The sequence below is a fragment of the Octopus sinensis genome, linkage group LG6 (assembly GCF_006345805.1).
Source record: "Octopus sinensis linkage group LG6, ASM634580v1, whole genome shotgun sequence".
Lineage (NCBI taxonomy): Eukaryota > Metazoa > Mollusca > Cephalopoda > Octopoda > Octopodidae > Octopus > Octopus sinensis.
The window spans coordinates 55550006-55572840 of record NC_043002.1 but is presented as its reverse complement, the minus strand read 5'-3'; the positions used below and the strand labels follow the sequence as shown (position 1 = coordinate 55572840).

The 22835-nt window shown below is 34.7% G+C and overlaps 1 protein-coding gene and 1 long non-coding RNA gene across 3 annotated transcripts in view; one reads left to right on the top strand and one right to left on the bottom strand.

Annotated features, from left to right (window-relative positions):
- Positions 1 to 22835, top strand: part of LOC118763923 — a 226171-nt gene that overhangs the window by 21471 nt on the left and 181865 nt on the right. The gene's annotated exons all lie outside the window — the stretch shown is intronic.
- On the bottom strand, positions 7734 to 8051 carry LOC118763925. Its single transcript, XR_004999694.1, has 2 exons — positions 7929 to 8051; positions 7734 to 7796 (listed from the first exon to the last, which is right to left on the bottom strand). It is a non-coding gene; the product is annotated as an uncharacterized LOC118763925 (long non-coding RNA).

The window sequence follows — 22835 nt, the reverse complement described above, 5'->3', positions numbered from 1 at the left end:
TATTATTTACAATCCTAAAGCATTCATTATCTGACATTTCTCACTATCCAAAAACTTTCATTATACAACAATGTTAACCATCCTACATTGCTCGTTATCTAATAGTGTTTACTTTGCTACTACGCTTATTGTCCAGCAGTGTTCACCACCCAACAGTGTTCACAATCCAATAGTGTTACCTATCAGTCAGTCTCACTATCAAATATTGTACATCATCTAACAGAGCTCACCATCGTACTCTGTTTACTATCGTACAATGTTCATTATCCAGCCATGTTCCTCATCAATGTTTATGATCTCATGCTATTCATTATCCATGGCGTTTATGTGCAGGCGTGTACATGGATCAGTGATATATAAATACATACATACGCACACAAACACACATACACACACACATATACACACACAATTCCCATACTAATATGTGTAGAATTAATAAACGAGTAGCAAAACTAGAAACAATTCATTGAGAGATAAAAGTGAAAATGTCAAAATTCCGTTTCACCTAATTTGCAATTAAAAAATAATAAAAAGAAAAAGTAATTAAAAAATATGGAAGAGAAGCGGAAAGTTTTTCAGTTTAGAGTTGTTTTCATCTCTCCTTAAGAAATATTTCGAGCCGGAGGTAAAAAAAATATTTTCTTTTGTTCATTATTGTTTTTTTAAGCAAAGTTAATTTAGAAGAATTTATTTTTAAAAAATACATCTCAATTTAAAAAAAAAATAATTTTGGATTGTCTGTTAAGCAAAGACAAACAGGAAAAAAATAAACTTGTCATCGCAAATTAGTTAATTTTCACTAAGTGGGATTTCCCTTTGGTCGGGATAAAGTGTGTGTATGTTCTATCTTTCACCCACAGAGATTCCGGTTTAACTAATGTAGTTTTCCTTACGACTAGACCAGATTATGTAACATAAGAGATTTCTTGTTTCGCAATTAATATCCGTCTTTATCCCTCGGATATTTCTAAGTGGTTGTAACCTTGCCTAATTCATATTCCGCAACAGTTATCTCCACAAGTTTTTACAGAAAATTCGGATTTGGGGTGGGTCACGCTTCTGTATATTTGGATCAGATGGTAAAACATACGTCAAACATCGCCCAACCGAGGAAATCCATCTCAAATGCGTGAAAAAGACGGCGCAAGCGGTGTGTGGGGGTGTTATGGTGCGGCCGGCATTTCGTAGCTTTGATGTTGGCCCTCTAGTTAAAGTTAATGGAAAGCTAAATAGTGTAGGTTATATGAATCTACTAAAGGATAATGATGTGCCATATTTGACTCACCAAATGCCTTCGGGGGCTATTTATAAGCAGGACAATAGTCCTGTGCACAAAGCCCAAAGTTATGGAATTTTTTGATCACCATAATATTGACGTAATCAAGTGGCCTCCCCAGAGCCCGGACCTGAATCAGATCGACAACCTGTGGAATTATGTTTCCAAAATGTCTATGCTAAAAAACCATCTAATCTAAAACAATTATTCGATTGGCAAAATATTCCCATATAATTTTGTAATCACTTAGCGAATTCAATGCCGAGACGTTGTTCAGCCGTTATTAAGAATAAAGGCTACGGCACAAAGTACTAATCTGTATTTCGTTCTTGTTGCTCATTTTTGCTACAATCTTAAGCTTTAAATAAAATTATAATGATATGGTTTTAAACTAATTTTGCCGGTAAATTTGAAACGCTTATATTAATTTAGCATTAGAATTCTTCAAGTTGTATAAAAATAATACAATATTAAAATAGAAATATATTTTAACAGCGAACTCGTTAGTAGCAGTGAGAAAGAGAGAAGAAAGAAAACAAATGGAAAACGAATCGGCCTTACTTCTGAAAATGTATAACCTACGAAAAATAATGCGACTGTATTCATTATGGGGAAAACCCATCACGTCGGGCTTTAATAATATAACATGATAATCTTTGGTGCCATTTCACCAATATTTCTCAAAGACAAACAATCTTTACATGTCAGAGAATATCTGCTCGATAAAATTCGGACGTCGCTCCCCGCGCGTTGTCAAAGCTGCGAGAGGAAATAAGTAACTTTCTCAATACGAAGATTCCATACTAATTTTGTTCTTTAGAAGACTTCCATAGCTCAGCTTAGCGAATTCATTCCTAGAAATATATGGGTACTTATCAATTAATTGGGTCATTTTTTGAAATTTTGGCCCAAACTCGATATTTGATGCCTTAGACTTGTATTTCTTTTGAACACTCATCTTGCGCGAATGTATGATTGACAAGAAGCCTCACTATCCATCCTTTTATCCCATCCGAACCGTCGTGGTTGTAAATCTTCTTTTCATTGACTTTACGTTTTTTGTGCCATCTTGTTGCCAGATTTGACAATGGCCGGACTGAATTCACGAGAAATTTTTCCTTCTTAAGAGATATAAATCTCTAAGTAAAAGATTTTGTTAATTTTCTAAATGAAAATTAATGATATTTCATAGCAATTATCTGACCTACACTCATCGATTTCTAATCTTTCTTGAGTATCGCTTGACGACCAATGCTTGTGTGTTTATATACACGTTACTTACCTGTTCGGCAAAAAGTGACCAAGGGAATCAGTACATAGCTTTCTGAAATAAGTCCTCGGGTCGGTACATTCGACAAAAAATTCTTCAATGTCGATCCACAGCATGGCCGCAACTAGTGGACTAAAACAAGTAAAAGAAGATATATATGTGTATATGTATATATATATATATATATGAATTATATATATATACATATAATATATATATATATATATATATTATATATATATATATATATATATATATATATATGTATGAATGATGTATGAATGTATGTACGTATGTATGTATGTATATACAGGTGGAAAGGCTATTCGAATCTTGCATGTGTTAAGAAGTACTTCCTCACGATAATATGGTTCATATTTAGTGGAACTATGTTAAAGATTTGGGAAAGCATTTTCATAACAGCATATAGTGCCCAGGCCAATTGCTAGTAGGTTGCGTTCGCTTAACGGGAAATTACCGAGCGGGGAAAGTGCGTTACAGTTTCATGTTAAAAATCGTTGTTACTGTCGCCACCACCTTCATCATCACCACCAGCATAGAGTGGTGTTACATATTAGACGCTTTCCCTGGGGCTGAAATGTAAATATTATTGAGTTGTGTAGGCACGTGCGATTTGGTTATGCATAACGTGCCTACAAGTCGCTTATAGTGCCTTTGTAGTATCACCCAGATACCGTATATCTCTATGAAGTCATTAATATTTCTGCACCGATATATTCTGAGGCATAAATAATCTGGAGCTTCTACCTTTTAGTAAAATGTTGGTTAGAGCAAGGATTCTCTCAGCTCTCCCACTTCTTCTTAGATGAATGCCCAAGAATTATCATACTGTAGACACGGAACCGGTAAGCTGACAGAATCAGAAGCACTTTGGACAAAATGCTTAGCCAACCAGCAATGTTGATGACCTAGTAGTGTTCATTATCCAGCAGTGTTCACTGTGTTGTGTTCATGCGAATCACAATTCAGTAATGATTACTATCAAAAAGCGTTCGTTCTCCAACAGTGTTCATAGCATCAAAGAATTTACCGTTCATCTGCTTTCACCATCTAAGAATCTTACCATTTTACAGTGTACATAAGTGAGCACTGTTTAATATCCAACAGTTTCTATTAAGGAACAGTATATATTTTCTAACGTTTAATAGAGATCCCCATCTAATACTACCCAACAATGTTCACTATTCTACAATGTTTATTACCCAACACTGTTTACTAACGAACAGCATTCATTGTCCAAAAGAGACCATTACCCCACAGTGATAATTTTCCAAGAATGTCTATTTATGTTGTTCAATATTTAACTGCGTACATTATCCAAGAGTCTCCGCTGCATATCTATGTTCACTGACAAAGTCTGTCCACCAGCCTGCGACGTTCATTCTGCGACAGTGTTCACTATCTTGTTTCCTAACAAGCCATGTTCATTGTCCAGCAGTGTTCACCACAAACCAATGCCCATTATCTAACGTTATTTACAATCCTAAAGCATTCATTATCTGACAGTTCTTACTATCCAACAACGTACATTATACAGCAATGTTAACCATTTTACATTACTCGTTATCTAACAGTGTTTACTTTGCTACCACGCTCATTGTCCAACAATGTTCACCACCCAACAGTGTTCACAATCCAATACTGTTACATATCAGTCTCACTATCAGATAGTGTACATTATCTAATAGAGCACACCATCATACTCTGTTTACTATCGTAGAATGTTCATTATCCGGCAATTTCCTCATCAATGTTTATGATCTCATGATATTCATTATCCAGAAGTATTCATTGTATACTGGATGTGAACATCCTTCTCATATATTCTTTATCAAATTCCCATACTTACATATCACAGCACAATCTCTCAATCTCACTCGTATTTCTAATCAGTTATTCATACACACACACACACAGACACACACACACACACCACACACACACACATACATACATACATACATACATACATACATACATACATACATACATACATACATACATACATACATACATAGATCTAGGTTAGAAACCTGTTCTTTCTCTATTGGCAAGAACTTGAAATAGACTGAATAACAACATACATACATACACAGCTGCGAGTAAAGCTGTGCGACTCTGACATGGCTGCACTCAGTGAATCACCACAGTTAGACGAATGGAAAGCTGGACACTTATGATTCTGGAGACGCATGTTTCTGCAAGAAATGAGAACGAGACACGCAGCTCTCGTATTTCTGATCGCATCATGACTATTATGTCACGGCTTGATTGGAACACGCTATGTTTGACGGGTACTACGCTCTAAACATGGCCACCTCTGAGCAGAAAAGGACGACTTTTCCAACTAACTTTCCGATGTTTGAAGGAGACATTTTCTTATAGGAAATATGAGATTCTTCTAACAGATTACTCAATACAAGTGTGGCGATATAACAGTGATCATTATTGATGTAATATCGACAAAAATATTAATTGTGATATTTTGCCGCGCATCATTAGGAATGCTCGAGTCCTGAGATATTTTTCTCCAGTGATGGCCGTAGGACATAATCTCGTCATAACATTGGAAGAACGAAAAAGAGAAGAAAGGTGTTTCTAAGTTTGCATCATCTTCGTATTTTCCTCTCAGTTGCTTTATTCAAAAGAGGAAACGATCCCCTCTGGTACAGGTTCGATGCAAGAATTGATAGTTTCCAACTTTGGCTCAAGGTCAGCAATTTCGGGGTAGGTGTAATGGATTTCGTCGACGCCATTACGTAAATGGTACTTATTTTATGATGACGGGAAGAAAAAAATGTCCTACTGGTGAGATACATTGTAATATAATATATATAAAATGTATATTGAAGAGAAAGAAATGACTGTAACATGAAATATAAAAAGAAATCTTTATATATAAAAGTGAAGTTGTGTGTCTGTCTCCTACGATTTAGATTCTCAACTACTCCCACATTTTGCGATGCAGTGTAACCAAAAGCGGGTATCTTATAGTCGTGATTCGTATCAAGCCATTCTGGTTATTAGCGCGCGTCTACGATGAGTCTACGATTTAAAAAACAATTACCATCACTTTTTACCATTTTTAATGAATTTTTTGGCTATTATATAAGGGAAGTAACTCTCTAAAAATGTATTAATAAATCTCAGAACGTAAAAAGCTACAGTAACACCCCCTTTGTGGTTAGCCATATTGATATGGCTATTATACTTTGTATCCCTAAAAATGCTTATATAGTTATTTCCCTTACAAACCCGAGGAACGGCGGGCGATACTGCTAGTTATTTACATAATAAATCACATCTTTTCATATCAAGAAATAATGGAACAAATAATAAATAAGATATGGATGTCTGTAACGAAGTTGCAATCCACTCATTGAACAAAATCAAAAACTCAAACAACAGAATATAAAATAAAATATTAACTCTTTAATGTTTCCATAGAAAATTCCCATTTATATAATAAATAATAGAAATGATGTTGGCGTATATGTGTGTGTGTGTGTGTGTGTGTGTGTGTGTGTGAGTATGCAGGGAAGTCTTGCTAATATAATGCATAGGAATATAATGTATATATTATAACGAAGATTAAAAATATAGGAAATGGAATCGGAAAATAAAAAAATTAAAAATGAATTAAATAACGTAGCTATAGTTATGTATATATGAATATATATATATAGATAAATATAGGTATGTATATATGAAAAATATATATAGATTGATCCGTCATAGTCCCATTGGTGTAATACCAATAACAGCGATGTAACACGATATTAAATAGAAATATTGATTTCATAAAGGAGAAATATATACATTGTTTACGATTATAAACGTGATAAGAAAATATAAGATAAAAATTAATGGAAATATTGGTATTTAACGATTAATATAATCGTCGATATGATTATTAAGTGGTGAAGCTAAAACACTTCTACATAATTGAAACGATACACTTGTATCTGATTTTTCTCTAACTGAGATTGGTTCCAGAAGTATTATAACGGGAATTAATTACATAAAGGATTGTAGAGTATTTTGAATGTGGTTTATATTTTCATGAAGTGCATGGAGTGTAATTATGGTAAACCATCGCTGCTTGGTTATTGGCACATCATCCGGTAGCAAAAGACTGTCATCCACTTCGACATTTTGTTTGATGTTTGAAAATATCTGAAATATATGAAAAGAACATTGTAAATAAGAGATACACATTAATTGATATTAATACACACACAAATACAAACACACACACACACACATACACATGTAATGAAACCTACTGGTGCTCACAGTCCACACCTTATAAAGCTATATATATATATATATATATATATATTTATTTATCCATAGGAAACCCAACGTGGCGGAGATCTAAACGTGGTCAATGTAGCTATTTCTCTCTACATTCAATACTATAGAGACATTTATACACACATATTATATATCACATTTACTAATACTAACAATATACGCACACATGTTAGTAATATTATTAAATTAGAACGGTTCAAAATTATTCTAATTGTAGTAATTCCGTCAAATAATTAGACGTTCTACGCAGATTACAATTCTATGCATTGTTGTCTACATCATAAAAATGAGGAAAGTGTGCAGAACGTAAGCTGATTATCGTCTGCACGAAGTATTTTAGGACAGAAATCTTAGAAACCCTGAAGAGATGTAATTTGTAATCTTTTAGTAGTCATGAAACACTTTGAAAATATGTTTCGAAATGAGTATATATTACTCCGAGGGAATCTAAAGAATAGCACTTTTGATGTTTGACAACAGTTTCTGTAAATAAACTGACCATATCTTCCCGGATCAATTCTATGATATATATATTTAATATATTCCGATAAACATGAGGATATTTTGGTGCTGTTTTATTGACCAGGGAATTTATCTACATTAATTTTTCGTGAGGAAATAAAAGAGAAATCGCGTGAATCTTCATCTAGAAAAATATATTACGATAATAATACTTACTGGTGATTCCAGAAAAAGTATCGTATCACCCAGGTAAGAAAGTGTTTGTTTTAAGTAACAATAAAATATGGCATCAGATGTGGGAGTGAGTTTAGAACAGGCTGCCGGATAATAACACTCTGTCTGTATACGTTTGGCAGGGGCACACAGCTGGTCATATTCTTTTTCCGTCTGATTCTTCAACACAGTAACATATTGACTGAGGGTTGCAGACATATTGGATAGAGCAATCTGTAATAAAGAATTGTGAGAAGCTTGAATTTGATTCGACACTGATTGAGATTTCTTATAAAATATAGAATCGAGTTTAGATAGAATGTGTATAAATATTTCAAGAAAAGGTGTTTGATAATATGTCCATACCTTGACTAAGTCTGTCTGCGCGAGGGTGATATTGTCTTGAATGTAGAGCTGAGGGAATGTAAGTTCCGTCTGGTTGAGTAGCATATGAATAAAGTGAGGACAGCTTATCGCAGATGCCAATGGAGTGTTGCAGCACTGTAGAAAAACACGTGACATATTATGAGTCTGAGATTTGGACAGATAGGATTAGAAAAGAATGGAGTAGAAAATTCGTTTACACTGAACTAGTAGTTATAAATATTGATCCTTATGAGAACTTTATTAATTATTATGTGGGTAGTATTTTAAGGAATATATTATTGGAGTGGTATAAGAAGCTGTAATAATGATGATGATGATGATGATGATGATGATGATGATGATGATGATGATAACAATATCAAGTACAACAATAATAATAACAATAATATATGAATGAATATATGTAAACTTACAAAAGAATGCAAAGTAGTGTTCACGGCTATTGAGGCCTTGCGAGCCGTATCCAGTTGAGCTTTTATGTTACTTATTGGTAGCGCTGAAGGTTTTATCGATGCTCCCTGGATGAATGAAGTCCAGACTGAGATACACAGGACCAATATATATTTCCAGTCTACGGGAAAATAGAAAAAAAAATACCATTAAGGAACATTTAGAAGGAAAGGGAGACATTGAAGGAATTGTTATGATTAAAAAGAAATAACTTGTTAAGTCGCTGTTAGTTTTTCACGTGTAGTAAACAATGAGCTGAACATTTTGGAACTCAATAAACGATATTCACAAATATTTAACATAGTTCCACTAAATATAAACCATATTTTTTTGTGTTGTGTGTCAATGTGTCTATATAATTAATAGTAGTAAATTCATATATGATATGTGTGTGTATATTGTTAGTATTAGTAAATGTGATATATAATAAGTGCGTTTAAAACCACTTATATTAAAGCCACTTACATTGATAGATAGATATATAGATAGATAGATATATAGACTAAAACAAGAAATAGACAGTTTATATACGTATGTATGTATGTATGTATGTATGTATGTATGTATGTATGTATGTATATATATATATATATATATATATATATATATATATATGTATATATATTATATATACGTATATATGTGTGTATGTATATATATATATATATCTATATATATATATATATATGTATATATATATATATATATATATATATATATATATATTATTATATATATATATATGTATATATATATATATATATATATATATATATATATATATATCCATATATATACGGGTGGAAAGATTCGATGATTGTATGTGTTAACAATTACTTCCTCATGACAATATAACCTTTAATCTATTCAAGATATCCTTCGACTGAATATTACCCGGCCGTATACACCTCATTTGGTTTTACCACTTTTGAGGTTTCATTCGCCATGAAACACATGTAGCCCGAATTATTCTTTTCCCTTCTGTAACTCTTATATTCTTTTCCGCAAACTCGACAAACCTTGTCGCCTACCGTAGAATATAAAAAGAACTTTTTTCTTCGTATCATTTTTCTATAAAAAAAAAATTAAATAATCCCCAATCTTCCGCCTGAATACACCTAAATTTGTTCCGAAAGTTTTTTTTTCTTAATATTTACTACGAATTTCTTGAAATTAACTGTCTTCATACTCCTCGATCCCTGGATCTTACATTTGTGTATGTGTGTGTATTCCTATAAATGTATGTGCGTATGTATGTATATGTTTATGTAAGTATGTAAATATGTGTTTATGTATATATGTATGTATGTATGTATGTATGTATGTATGTATGTATGTATGTATGTATTGTAATGCCGACCTCATACTTACAGTTATTCATTTTGTTTGATTTTTCGTAATGAAAAACGTTTTAAGAGAACGTCAAGTTGAAGTTCCTTTGCTTGTTACGAATTATTGTGCATATATAGTTGTTTCAGCAGTGATAGGTTTGGAAAATCCAGTTCTATGTGATGGCCTTCATGAAGCTGGAAGATATCATCTTCCTTTATCTATTATTTAAATTTAGTTTACGAAAATTGCTCGCTTTCATTTATCGCGGAAGTTGAAGCTTGTGCTAATATTTTACTTTCAGTGTGACAGAGATTTAGGTTTACGGGAAGAGGAAAGCTTTTATGAATGAACTATTTTTATCACAGTATATAGGTCACAGTCCAATTGCTAGTAGGTTACTTTCGCTTAACGGGAAGTAACCGAGCGGGAAATAGTGAGTTACACTTTCATGTTACAAATCGTTGTTACTATCGCCGTCGCCAACGTCGTCGTCGTCATTATCATTATCATCATCATGTGTATCAGCTCCATCATCTTCACGACGACGACGATTACCACCACCACTACCACCACCACCACCACCACCCTCACCATCACCACCATCACCACCGCCAGAACGAAATAAAGAAACCAATCACTCAAACATCGTATAATTCCCTGAAGCACAACTCAGATACATTCAGAAATCAAGTGTCTAATATCCCAAAAAACGAATACAGAAACTATTGAAAATAATTTACAACCAGCAATACCGACAGTCACAAATGGAGAAATGTGCTTAGAAGCCGAGGAAGGGGGAGGAGAAAGAAGAGGAGGAAGGGGGTACGAAACAGAAGAAACAGTATCAATATAAGAATATGGCAAGAACAGAAATCTTCGACTAGAATAGAAATCCTTGTTGCAAGCGACCTGATTCTCCGTCGGTTATTACGATGTGTGTTCCAGATGATACAATCAATCGAACAGAGTTTTCATGAAATTAACGTGCAAGCGGCTGAGTACTCCACAGACACGTGTACACTTAATGTAATACACTTAACGAAAGAAGTTCAATATGACAAAGAATGTGATAAGGCTGACCCCTTCTGAAATGCAGGTACAACTCAACAGTTATGACTCAGGAATGGCAAACATAGTGACATACACCAATGTGACTCTCTCAATCCTTTCTTCGAAGCACAAACGTAAAGGACTTGGTCTTCAAAAGCCCAACCATCAACACCATGCATTAATCAAACACCCTCATGAAATATCTAGCAAGGATGGATTCACTTACCCACCCCAACCCTGAATTTTCTGTAAAAACTTGTGGAGATAGCTGATGCGGAATACGAATTAGGCAAATTTACAACCATTTAGAAATATCCGAGGAATAAAGACGGATATTAATTGCGAAACAAGAAATCTCTTATGTTACATAATCTGGCCTAGTCGTAAGGAAAACTATATTGGTTAAACCGGAATCTCCTTGAGTGATAGAGAGAACATACACACACTTTATCCCGACCAAAGGGAAATCCCACTTAGTGAAAATTAACTAATTTGCGATGACAAGTTTATTTTTGTCCTGTTTATCTTTGCTTAACAGACAATCCAAAATATTTTTTAAAAATTGAGAAGTATTTTTTAAAAATAAATTCTCCAAAATTAACTTTGCTTTAAAAGACAATACTGAACAAAAGACAATAGTTTTTTTTTACCTCCGTCTCGAAATACTTCTTTAGAAGAGATGAAAACGACCCTAAAATGAAAAATTCCGCCTCACATACATATTTTTATATTACTTTCTCTTTTTCTTATTTTTTAATTGAAAATTAGGTGAAACGGAATTTTGACATTTTCACTTCTATCTCTCAATGAATTGTTTCTAGTTTTGCTACTCGTTTATTAATTCTACATATATTAGTATGGAAATTGTGTGTGTATATGTGTGTGTATGTGTGTTTGTGTGTGTATGTATGTATTTATATATCACTGATCCATGTACACGCCTGCACATAAACGCCATGTATATCTTAAAGAATCGCTTCTTTTTCATTTTATCACGGGGCCTGTTTGTATGTGGTTGTTATTTTCTCTCCTTCGTATTTCATATCAGCTATCTCCACAAGCATTTGGAGAAACAATTCCAGATGTGTTTTCAAATGAATTTCACCTTTGTTAGGTATTGCATGAGAGCATGAACGGGGCCACATACACACACATTTTCCCGAGCAAAGGGAAATCCTACTTTGTGAAATTAACTAATTTGCGTTAAGAAGTTTAATTTTTTTTCCTGTTTGTCTTTGCTTAAGAGACAATCCACGACAATTATAACCTTTAATCTAATGAAGATATCCTTGGCATGATGATTAGGTGGCAGTATACACCTCACTTGGATTTTACCACTTCTGAAGTTTCACTCGCCATGAAACACATGTATCCCGGATTTTCCTTCTCCATTCTGCATTCTTTTTGCAAATTCGCAAAACCTTGTCGCCTACCGTAGAATTGCATGAAGCTGTCTTACTAAATCTCCATCCCTGGATCTTACATTTATATATATGTGTGTGTGTGTGTGTGTGTGTGTGTGTGTGTGTGTGTGTGTGTGTGTGTGTGCGTGCGTGGTGTGTGTGTGTGTGTGTGTGTGTATGTGTGTGTGTTCCTATGCATGCATGTATTTATATATGTATGAATGTATATATGTATGTGCTGGTGGTGAAGATGATGGAGCTGATACACATGATGATGACAATGATAATGACGACGACGACGTTGGCGACGGCGATAGTACCAACGATTTGTAACATGAAACTGTAAATAACTATTCCCCGCTCGATTACCTCCCGTTAAGCGAAAGTAACCTACTAGCAATTGGACTGTGACCTATATACTGTGATAAAAATAGTTCATTCATAAAAGCATTCCTCTTCGCGTAAACCTAAATCTCTGTCACACTGAAAGTAAAATATTAACACAAGCTTCAACTTCCGCGATAAATGAAAGCGAGCAATTTTCGTAAACTAAATTTAAACGGTAGATAAAGGAAGATGATATCTTCCAGCTTCATGAAGGCCATCACATAGAATGGGATTTTCCAAACCTATCACTTCAAAAACCACTATATAAGCCGATATTCCATCGTCACTTAAACACAATAAATTGTAACAAGCAAAGGAACTACAACATGACGTTCTCTCAAAACCTTTTTCATAACGAAAATTCACACAAAATGAATAACTGTAAGTATGATCTATCTATCTATCTATCTATCTATCTATCTATCTATCTATCTATCTATCTATCTATCTATCTATCTATCTATCTATCTATCTATCTATCTATCTATCTATCTATCTATCTATCTATCTATCTATCTATCTATCTATCTATCTATCTATCTATCTATCTATCTATCTATCTATCTATCTATCTATCTTTCTATCCAATTCATCCATTTATCTCTCTCGCTCTCTCTCACTCTCTATCTATCTTTTTTTTCTTTTTATTCTTTTAATTTTTTATCTTATTTATTTATTTATTTTTTTCTTTTCTTCCCTTTTACGATCCCTCTTGATCGAAAACCTATGTCACCCCCAGTTTTTTCTTTTGTTTTTTGTTTTCTTCATCCCCCAAAAACTCTACCTTGTAACTTATCCCATCTGTGTGCAGCCCCGTGTGGCCAATAAAGAAACTTATCTATCTATCTATCTATCTTTCTATCTATATAAGTGGTTTTAAATAGCCCCGTCTTTCCTGTGATATATCAAATATCGCATCTTTCCCTAAAGTGAATATTTCTATTTTTATTACTGTTGAATACAAGCATCACAGTGCAGTGCATTGTTTTTATTTCTATTATTTAATTATCACACTCAATTCCTATGGTAGAACAAAACACAACAAAACACTTAAAACGTGGCCTTCTTCCACTCAGCCAAGTATCTATTCACTTCCCTTTAACACACTACACAAGAAAGTATGGTTTATATTTAGTGGAACTATGTTAAATATTTGTGAATATCGTTTATTGAGTTCCAAAATGTTCAGCTCATTGTTTACTACACGTGAAAAACTAACAGCGACTTATCGAGTTATTTCTTTTTAATAATAACAATTTCTTCAATGTCTCCTTTCCTTCCAAATGTTCCTTAATGGTATTTTTTTTCTATTTTCCCGTAGACTGGCAATATATATTGGTCCTATGTATCTCAGTTTGGACTTCATTCATCCATGGAGCATCGATAAAACCTACAGCGATACCAATAAATAACATAAAAGCTCAGCTGGACGTGACTCGCAGGGCCTCAATAGCCGTGAACACTACTTTGCATTCTTTTGTAAGTTTACATTTATTTCTTCATATATTATTTTTATTATTATTGTTATTCTTGATATTGTATCATCATCATATCATCATCATCATCATCATCATATCATCATCATCATCATCATCATTATTAAAACTCTCTTATACACTCCAATAATTATTACTTAAATTACTACCCCACTAATAATAATAAGTTCTCATAAAGATCAATATTTATAACTATTCAGTGTAAACGGACTTCTACTCCGTTGTTTTCTAATCCTATCTGTCCAAATCTCAGACTCATAATATGTCACGTGTTTTTCTACAGTGCCACAACACTCCAATGGCTTCTGCGGTATCCTGTCCTCACTTTATTCATATGCTACTCAACCAGACGGAACTTACATTCCCTCAGCTCTACATTCAAGACAATATCACCATCGCGCAGACAGATTTGTCAAGGTATGGACATATTATCAAACATATTTTCTTGAAATATTTATACACTTTATATCTAAACTCGATTCTATATTTTATAAGAAATCTCAATCAGTGTCGAATAAAATTCAAGCTTCTCACAATTCTTATTACAGATTGCTCTATCCAATATGTCTGCAACCCTCAGTCAATATGTTACTGTGTTGAAAGACCAGACGGAAAAAGAATATGACCAGCTGTGTGCTCCTGCCAAACGTATACAGACAAAATGTTATTATCCCGCTGCCTGTTCTAAACTCACTCCCACATCTGATGCCATATTTTATTGTTACTTAAAACAAACACTTTCTTACCTGGTTGATACGATACTTTTTCTGGATTCACCGGTAAGTATTATTATCGTAATATATTTTCCTAGATGAAGATTCACGCGATTTCTCTTTCATTTCCTCACAAAAAATGAATGTAGATAAATGCCTTGTTCAATAAAACAGCACCAAAATATCCTCATGTTTATCGGAATATATTAAATATATATCTCATAGAATAGATCCGGGAAGATATGGTCAGTTGATTTAGAGAAATTATATATATACTCATTTCGAAGCATTCTTTCAAAGTATTCTTGTATTTCATGACTACCAAAAAATTACAAATTACATCTCTTCAGGGTTTCTAAGATTTCTGTCGTAAAATACTTCGTGCAGACGATAAACAGCTTACGTTCTGCACACTTTCCTCATTTTTATAATGTAGACAACAATGCATAGAATGTCTAATTATTTGAAAGAATTACTACAATTAGAATAATTTTGAACTTACTCTATCAAAATGTTATCCGTAATATATACGTGTTTTTGCATTTATGTCTATATTATTATTAGTAGTAAATTCATATATTAGATGTGTTTGTATATTGTTAGTATTGGTAAATGTGATATATAATATGCTCGTATAAATATCTGTATAGTATTGAATGTAGGGGGAAAAAGCTACATTGACCATGTCTAGAACTCCTCCAAGTAGGGCTTCCTATGGATAAATATATTCGGTTTCATTACATGTGTGTGTGTGTGTGTGTGTGTGTATGTGTGTGTGTGTGAGTGAGTCTTCGTGTGTGTCTGTGTATTAATATCAATTAATGCTTATCCCTACTTTACAATGTTCTTTTCATATATTTCAGATATTTTCAAACATCAAACAAAATGTCGAAGTGGATGACAGTCTTTTGCTACCGGACGATGTGCCAATAACCAAGCAGCGATGGTTTACCATAATTACACTCCATACACTTCATGAAAATATAAACCACATTCAAAATACTCTAGAATCCTTTATGTAATTGATTCCTGTTATAATACTTCTGTAACCAATCTCAGTTAGAGAAAAATCAGATACAAGTGTATCGTTTCAATTATGTAGAAGTGTTTTAGCTTCACCACTTAATAATCATATCGACGATTATATTAATCGTTAAGTACCAATATTTCCATTAATTTTTATCTTATATTTTCTTATCACGTTTATAATCGTAAACAATATATATTTCTCCTTTATGAAATCAATATTTCTATTTAATATCGTGTTACATCGATGTTGTTGGGATTAACCAATGGGGCTGTGACGGATCAATCTATATATATTTTTCATATATACATACCTATATTTATCTATATATATATTCAGATATACATAACTATAGCTACGTTATTTAATTCATTTTTAATTTTTTTATTTTCCGATTCCATTTCCTATATTTTTAATCTTCGTTATAATATATACACCATATTCCTATGCATTATACTAGCAAGACTTCCCTGCATACTCACACACACACACACATATACGCCGACATCATTTCTATTATTTATTATATAAATGAGAATTATATTTTTGTATGGAAACATTAAAGTGTTAATATTTTATTTTATATTCTGTTGTTTGTGTTTTTGATTTTGTTCAATGAGTGGATTACAACTTCGTTACAGACATCCATATTATATTTACTACTTGTTCCATTATTTCTTGATATCAATAGATGTGATTTATTTTATGAATAATTTCTTTTTATATTTCATATTACAGTCATTTCTTTATCTTTATTATATATCTTATATACATTATATTACAATGTATCTCACCAGTAGGACATTTTTTTCTTCCCGTCTTCATAAAATAAGTACCATTTACGTAATGGGGTCGTCGAAATCCATTAAACACCCCGAAATTGCTGGCCCATAGCCAAAGTTGGAAACTTTCAATTCTTGTATCGAACCTGGGCCAGAGGGAATCGTTCCTCTTTTGAATAAAAACAACTGAGAGGAAAATACGAAGATGATACAAACCTAGAAACACCTTCTTCTCTTTTTCGTTCTTCCAATGTTATGACGAGATTATGTCCTACGGCCCTCACTAGAGAAAATGCAGCAGGAGAAAATATCCGGGACTCGTGCATTCCTCATCGAAGCTCATCGAAATACCACAATATTTTTGTCAATATTGGATCAATAATGATCACTGTTATTGAATAATCTTTTAGGAGAATCTCATATTTTCTATAAGAAAATGTCTCCTTCAAGACATCAGAAAGTTAGTAGGAAAAGTCATCCTTTTTCTGCTCAGAGGTGGCCATGGTTAGAGCGTAGTGCCTGTGAAACATAGCGTTCCAATCAAGCCGTGACATTATAGTCTTGATGCGATCAGAAATACGAGAGCTGCGTGTCTCGTTCTCATTTCTTGCTGTGGTGTTTCACTGAGTGCAGCCATGTCAGAGACGCACAGCTTTACTCGTATCTATGTATATTATTATTCAGTCTATTTCAAGATTTCTTGCCAATATAGAAAGAACAAGTTTCTAACCTAGCTACACACACAAAACACACACACTCACACACACACACACACACACACACACACACACACACACACACACAACACACACACACACACACACACACACACTCTTGTATGTATGTATGTATGTATGTATATATAGGCTCTGGCCTGGCTGTAGTAAGAAGATTTCTTTCGATCTACACGCTTGCAGGTTCCGTCCCACTGTGTGGCTCCCGTGTGAGTGGATTTGGTAGATGGAAATTGAAAGAAACACGTCGTATATATATATATGTATATATATATATATATATATATATATATATATATATATATAGTATAATAGATATACAAAGAGTGAGAGAGAAGGAGAGAGAGAAAGAGAGAGAGAGAGAGAGAAAGAGAGAGAGAGAAAGAGAGAGAGAGAAAGAGAGAGAGACAAACAGAGATGTATGTACAATGGCGAAAATTAATTTAAGACCGATGATAAAAGTTCTATTTCTTACAAAATATTTTGTTACTAACACCATACAAATCATTTTCATCTGTTACACCTTATGCAGAATGTATTTCTCCTTCGAATGATGCAGGCAATAACTATTTTTATACAACTTGAAGAATTCTAATGCTAAATTCATAGAATCATTTCAAATTTACCGGCAAAATTAGTTTAAGACCACGTAATATGTATGCAAAGTTTTTTGCCAAAATGGGTGGTCACACAACTAGCCCAACTGGACGATATAGTGTTATAATTTAACGTTATTATACAATTGATTAATAAGGGGGGAAACAACGTCACCTCAGTCCAGTCACGAGAGCAAAAATCCTAGTACTTCACCAGCAAAAAGTTTCCTTTTCGAACACCAGCAAGCAACTAAAGTGCAGTAAAACGGCTTGCGTTCAAGCGTGGAAGTTATACTCGGTGACTGGTCAATATAAAGATCGTCAAAGACTGGTGCCCCCAAAAAAACAACGGCACAGTTGGAACGTCGAATCCACCGACTTCCGGAAGGCAACCGACAGCCGTTGATAGTTGTAAACAATTGTCCATCGAGAATTGTGTTATTTTTGCACTACCAAACCGTCCGCAACCTTTTGAGAGAAATTGGACTACATGGATGAATCGCTAGGAAAAAGCCAATAATATCCGAAAGAAATCGACTCAAACGCCTTAATTTCGCAAAAAGCCATGCTCAATGAACTGCCGTAGATTGGTGCAGGTTCCTTTGGAGTGACGAGTCACGCTTCTATATATTTGGATCAGATGGTAAAACATACGTCAGACATGCCCAACCGAGGAATTCCATCCCAAATACGTGAAAAAGCGGCGCATGCGGGGTGGGGATGGGGGTGTGATGGTGAGGGCGGCATTTAGTAGTTTTGGTGTTGGCCCTCTAGTTAAAGTTGATGGAAAGCTAAATAGTGTAGGTTATAGGAATCTACCATAGGATAATGATGTGCCATATTTGACTCACCAAATGCCTTCGGGGCTATTTATCAGAAGGACAATATTCCTGTGCACAAAGCCCACAAGTTATGGAATTTTTTTATCACCATAATATTGACGTAATCGAATGGCTTCCCCAGAGCCCGGACCTGAATCCGATCGACAACCTGTGGAATTATGTTTCCCAAATGTCTATGCTAATAAACCATCTAATCTAAAACAATTATTCGATTGGCAAAATATTTCCATACAATTTTGTTTTCACTTAGCGAATTCAATGCCGAGACGTTGTTCAGCCGTTATTAAGAATAAAGGCTACGGCACAAAGTACTAATCTGTATTTCGTTCTTGTTGCTCATTTTTGCTACAATCTTAAGCTTTAAATAAAATTATAATGATATGGTTTTAAACTAATTTTGCCGGTAAATTTGAAACGGTTATATTAATTTAGCATTATAATTCATCAAGTTGTATAAAAATAGTTATTGTCTGCATCATTCGAAAGAGAAATAAATTCTGCATAAGGTGTAAAAGATAAAGATAATTTGTATGGTGTTAGTAACAAAATATTTTGTAAGAAATAGAAATTTTAACATCGGTCTTGCATTTATTTTCGCCAGTGTATGTATGTATGAATGTTTGTGTCGCCCCACCCCCAGCATTGCTTGAGACCCGATGCTGGTGCGGTTTCGTCCCCGTACACTAGCGGTTCGGCAAAGTAGTCCGATAGAAAACGTATTTGATTTGCAAAGAATAAGTCTTGGGGTCGATTTGTTCTGCTAATGGCGAAATAATAAAAGAAGTAAGTAAAAGACAAAGAGGAAAAGCATATATTATATTAATAAGTTTGTGTGTGTGCATGTGTATGTGTGTGTGTATGTGTGAGTGGAGGTGCAATGGCCCAGTGGTTAGGGCAGCGGACTCGCGGTCGTAGGATCGCGGTTTCCCTTCCCAGACCGGGCGTTGTGAGTGTTTATTGAGCGAAAACACCTAAAGCTCCATGAGGCTCCGGCAGGGATGGCGGTCATCCCTGCTGTACTCTTTCACCACAACTTTCTCTCACTCTTACTTCCTGTTTCTGTTGTACCTGTATTTCAAAGGGCCGGCCTTGTCACTCTCTGGGTCACGCTGAATATCCCCGAGAACTACGTTAAGGGTACACGTGTCTGTGGAATGCTCAGCCACTTACACGTTAATTTCACGAGCAGGCTGTTCCGTTGATCGGATCAACCGGAACCCTCGTCGTTGTAACTGACGGAGTGCTTCCATCCGTATGTGTGAGTGTGTGTTTGTGTGTGGTGTGTCTGTGTCTGTGGTATGAGAGAGAGAGAAAGAGGGAGGGAGAGAAAGCATTTACTATGAGAAAAGTACAACATTAAAATAGAAATATCTTTTAACAGCGAATCGTTAGTAGGAGTGAGAAGAAAAGAGAGAAGAAAGAAAACAAATGGAAAACGAATCGGCCTTACTTCTGAAAATGTATACCCTACGCCAAATAGTGCGACTCTATTCAGAATGGGCAAAGCCCATCACGTCGGGCTTTACAACATGATAATCTTTGGTGCCATTTCACAAATATTTCTTGAAGACAAACAATTTTTACATGTCAGAGAATATCTGCTCTGTAAACTTCGGGTGTTGCTCCCAACGCGTTGTCAAGACAGCAAGAGGAAATAAACAACTTTATCGATACGACGATTCCATACAAATTTCGCTCTTTAGACTTCTATAGCTCATCTTAGCGAATTCATCCTAGAAATATATGTGTACTTATCAATTAATTTGTCCATATTTTCTTTTGTTCATTATTGTTTTTTTAAGCAAAGTTAATTTTGGAGAATATATTTTTAGAAAATACTTCTCAATTTTTAAAAAATATTTTGGATCGTCTCTTAAGCAAAGACAAACAGGATAAAAATAAACTTGTTATCACAAATTAGTTAATTTTCACTAAGTGGGATTTCCCTTTGCTCGGAATAACGTGTGTGTATGTTCACTCTTTCATCCAAGGAGATTCCGGTTTAACCAATGTAGTTTCCTTAAGATTGACCAGATTATGTAACATAAGAGATTTCTTGTTTCCCAATTAATATCCGTCTTTATCCCTCGGATATTTCTAACTGGTTGTAACTTTGCCTAATTCATATTCCGCATCAGCTATCTCCACAAGTTTTTACAGAAAATTCGGGGTTGGGGTGGGTAAGTGAATTAATCTTTGCTAGATATTACTTGATGGTTTTTGATTGACGCATGGTGTTGATGGTTGGGCTTTTGAAGACCAAGTCCTTTACGTTTGTGCTTCAAAGAAAGGATTGAGAGAGTCACATTGGTGAATGCCTCTATGTTTGCCATTCCTGAGTCACAACTGTTGAGTTGTACCTGCAATTCAGAAGGGGTCAGCCTTATCACATTCTTTATCATATTGAACCTCTTTCAGAATTACGTTAAGTGTACGCGTGTCTGTGGAGTACTCGGCCGCTTGCACGTTAATTTCATGAGCATTCTGTTCGTTTGATTGTATCATCTGGAAAACTCGTCGTCATAACCGACGGAGAACTAGGTCGCCTGCAATAAGGATTTCTATAATCTAGTCGTAGGTTTCTGTCCGTGCCATATTCTTATATTGATGCTGTTTCTTCTGTTTCGCCTCCCCTCCCTCCTCTTCTACCTCTTCCTCCTTTTTCTCCTCCACCACCACCACAACCTCCTCCCCTTCCTCCTCCTCCTCCTCCTCCTCCTCCGCCTAAGTACCTTTCTCCATTTGTGACTGTCGGTATTGTTGGTTGTAAATTAATTTCAATAGTTTCTGTATTCGTTCTTTGGGATATTAGACACTTGATTTCTGAACGTATGTGAGTTGTGATGGAGGGAGTTATACGATGTTTGAATGATTGGTTTCTTTATTTCGTTCTGGTGGTGGTGGTGGTGGTGGTGGTGTTGGTAGTTGCGGCGGTTGTGATGGTGTTGGTTGTAGTGAAGATGATGATGGAGATGATATATATGATGGTTACAATGATAATGACGACGACTTTGGCGACGGCGATAGTAACAACGATTTGTAACATGAAACTGTAACTCACTATTCCCCGCTCAGTTCTTTCCCGTTAAGCGAAAGTAACCTACTAGCAATTGGACTGTGACCTATATACTGTGATAAAAATAGTTCATTCATAAAAGCTTTCCTCTTCCCGTAAACCTAAATCTCCTGACACATTGAAGGTAAAATATTAGCACAAGCTTCAACTTCCGCCAGAATTGAAAGCGAGCAATTTTCGCAAACTAAATTGAAACTATAGATAAAGGAAGATGATTTCTTCCAGCTTCATGAAGGCCATCACATAGAATGTGATTGTGATTGTACGATACTCTGTTTAGTATCGTACAATGTTCATTATCCGGCAATGTTCCACATCAATGTTTATGATATCATGCTATTCATTATCTAGAAGTATTCATTGTATATTCGACATCATATATTCGACATCAAATTCCCACACTTACATATCACAGCACGTTCTCTCAAACTCCCTCGTATTTCTAATCAGTTATTCATACACACACACACACACACACACACACACACACACACACACACACACACACACACACACACACACACACACTCACAAACACACACACACACACACACATACATACATACATACATCTAGGTTAGAAACCTGTTCTTTCTCTATTGGCAAGAAATGCTATGTTTGACACGCTATGTTTGACAGGCACTACTCTCTAACCATGGCCACCTCTGAGCAAATAAAGGACAACTTTTCCAGCTAACTATCCGATGTATTGAAGGAGACATTTTCTTATAGAAAATATAAGATTCTTCTAAAAGATTATTCAATGCAAGTGTGGCGATATAACAATGATCATAATTGATCTAATATTGACAAAAATTTTGTGGTATTTCTATGAGCTTCGAGTAAAAATGCTCGAGTCCCGGGATATTTTCTCCTGCTGCATTTTCTCTAGTGAGGGCCGTAGGACATAATCTCGTCATAACATTGGAAGAACAAACAAGAGAAGAAAGGCTTTTCTAGGTTTGCATCATCTTTGTATTTTCCTCTCAGTTGCTTTA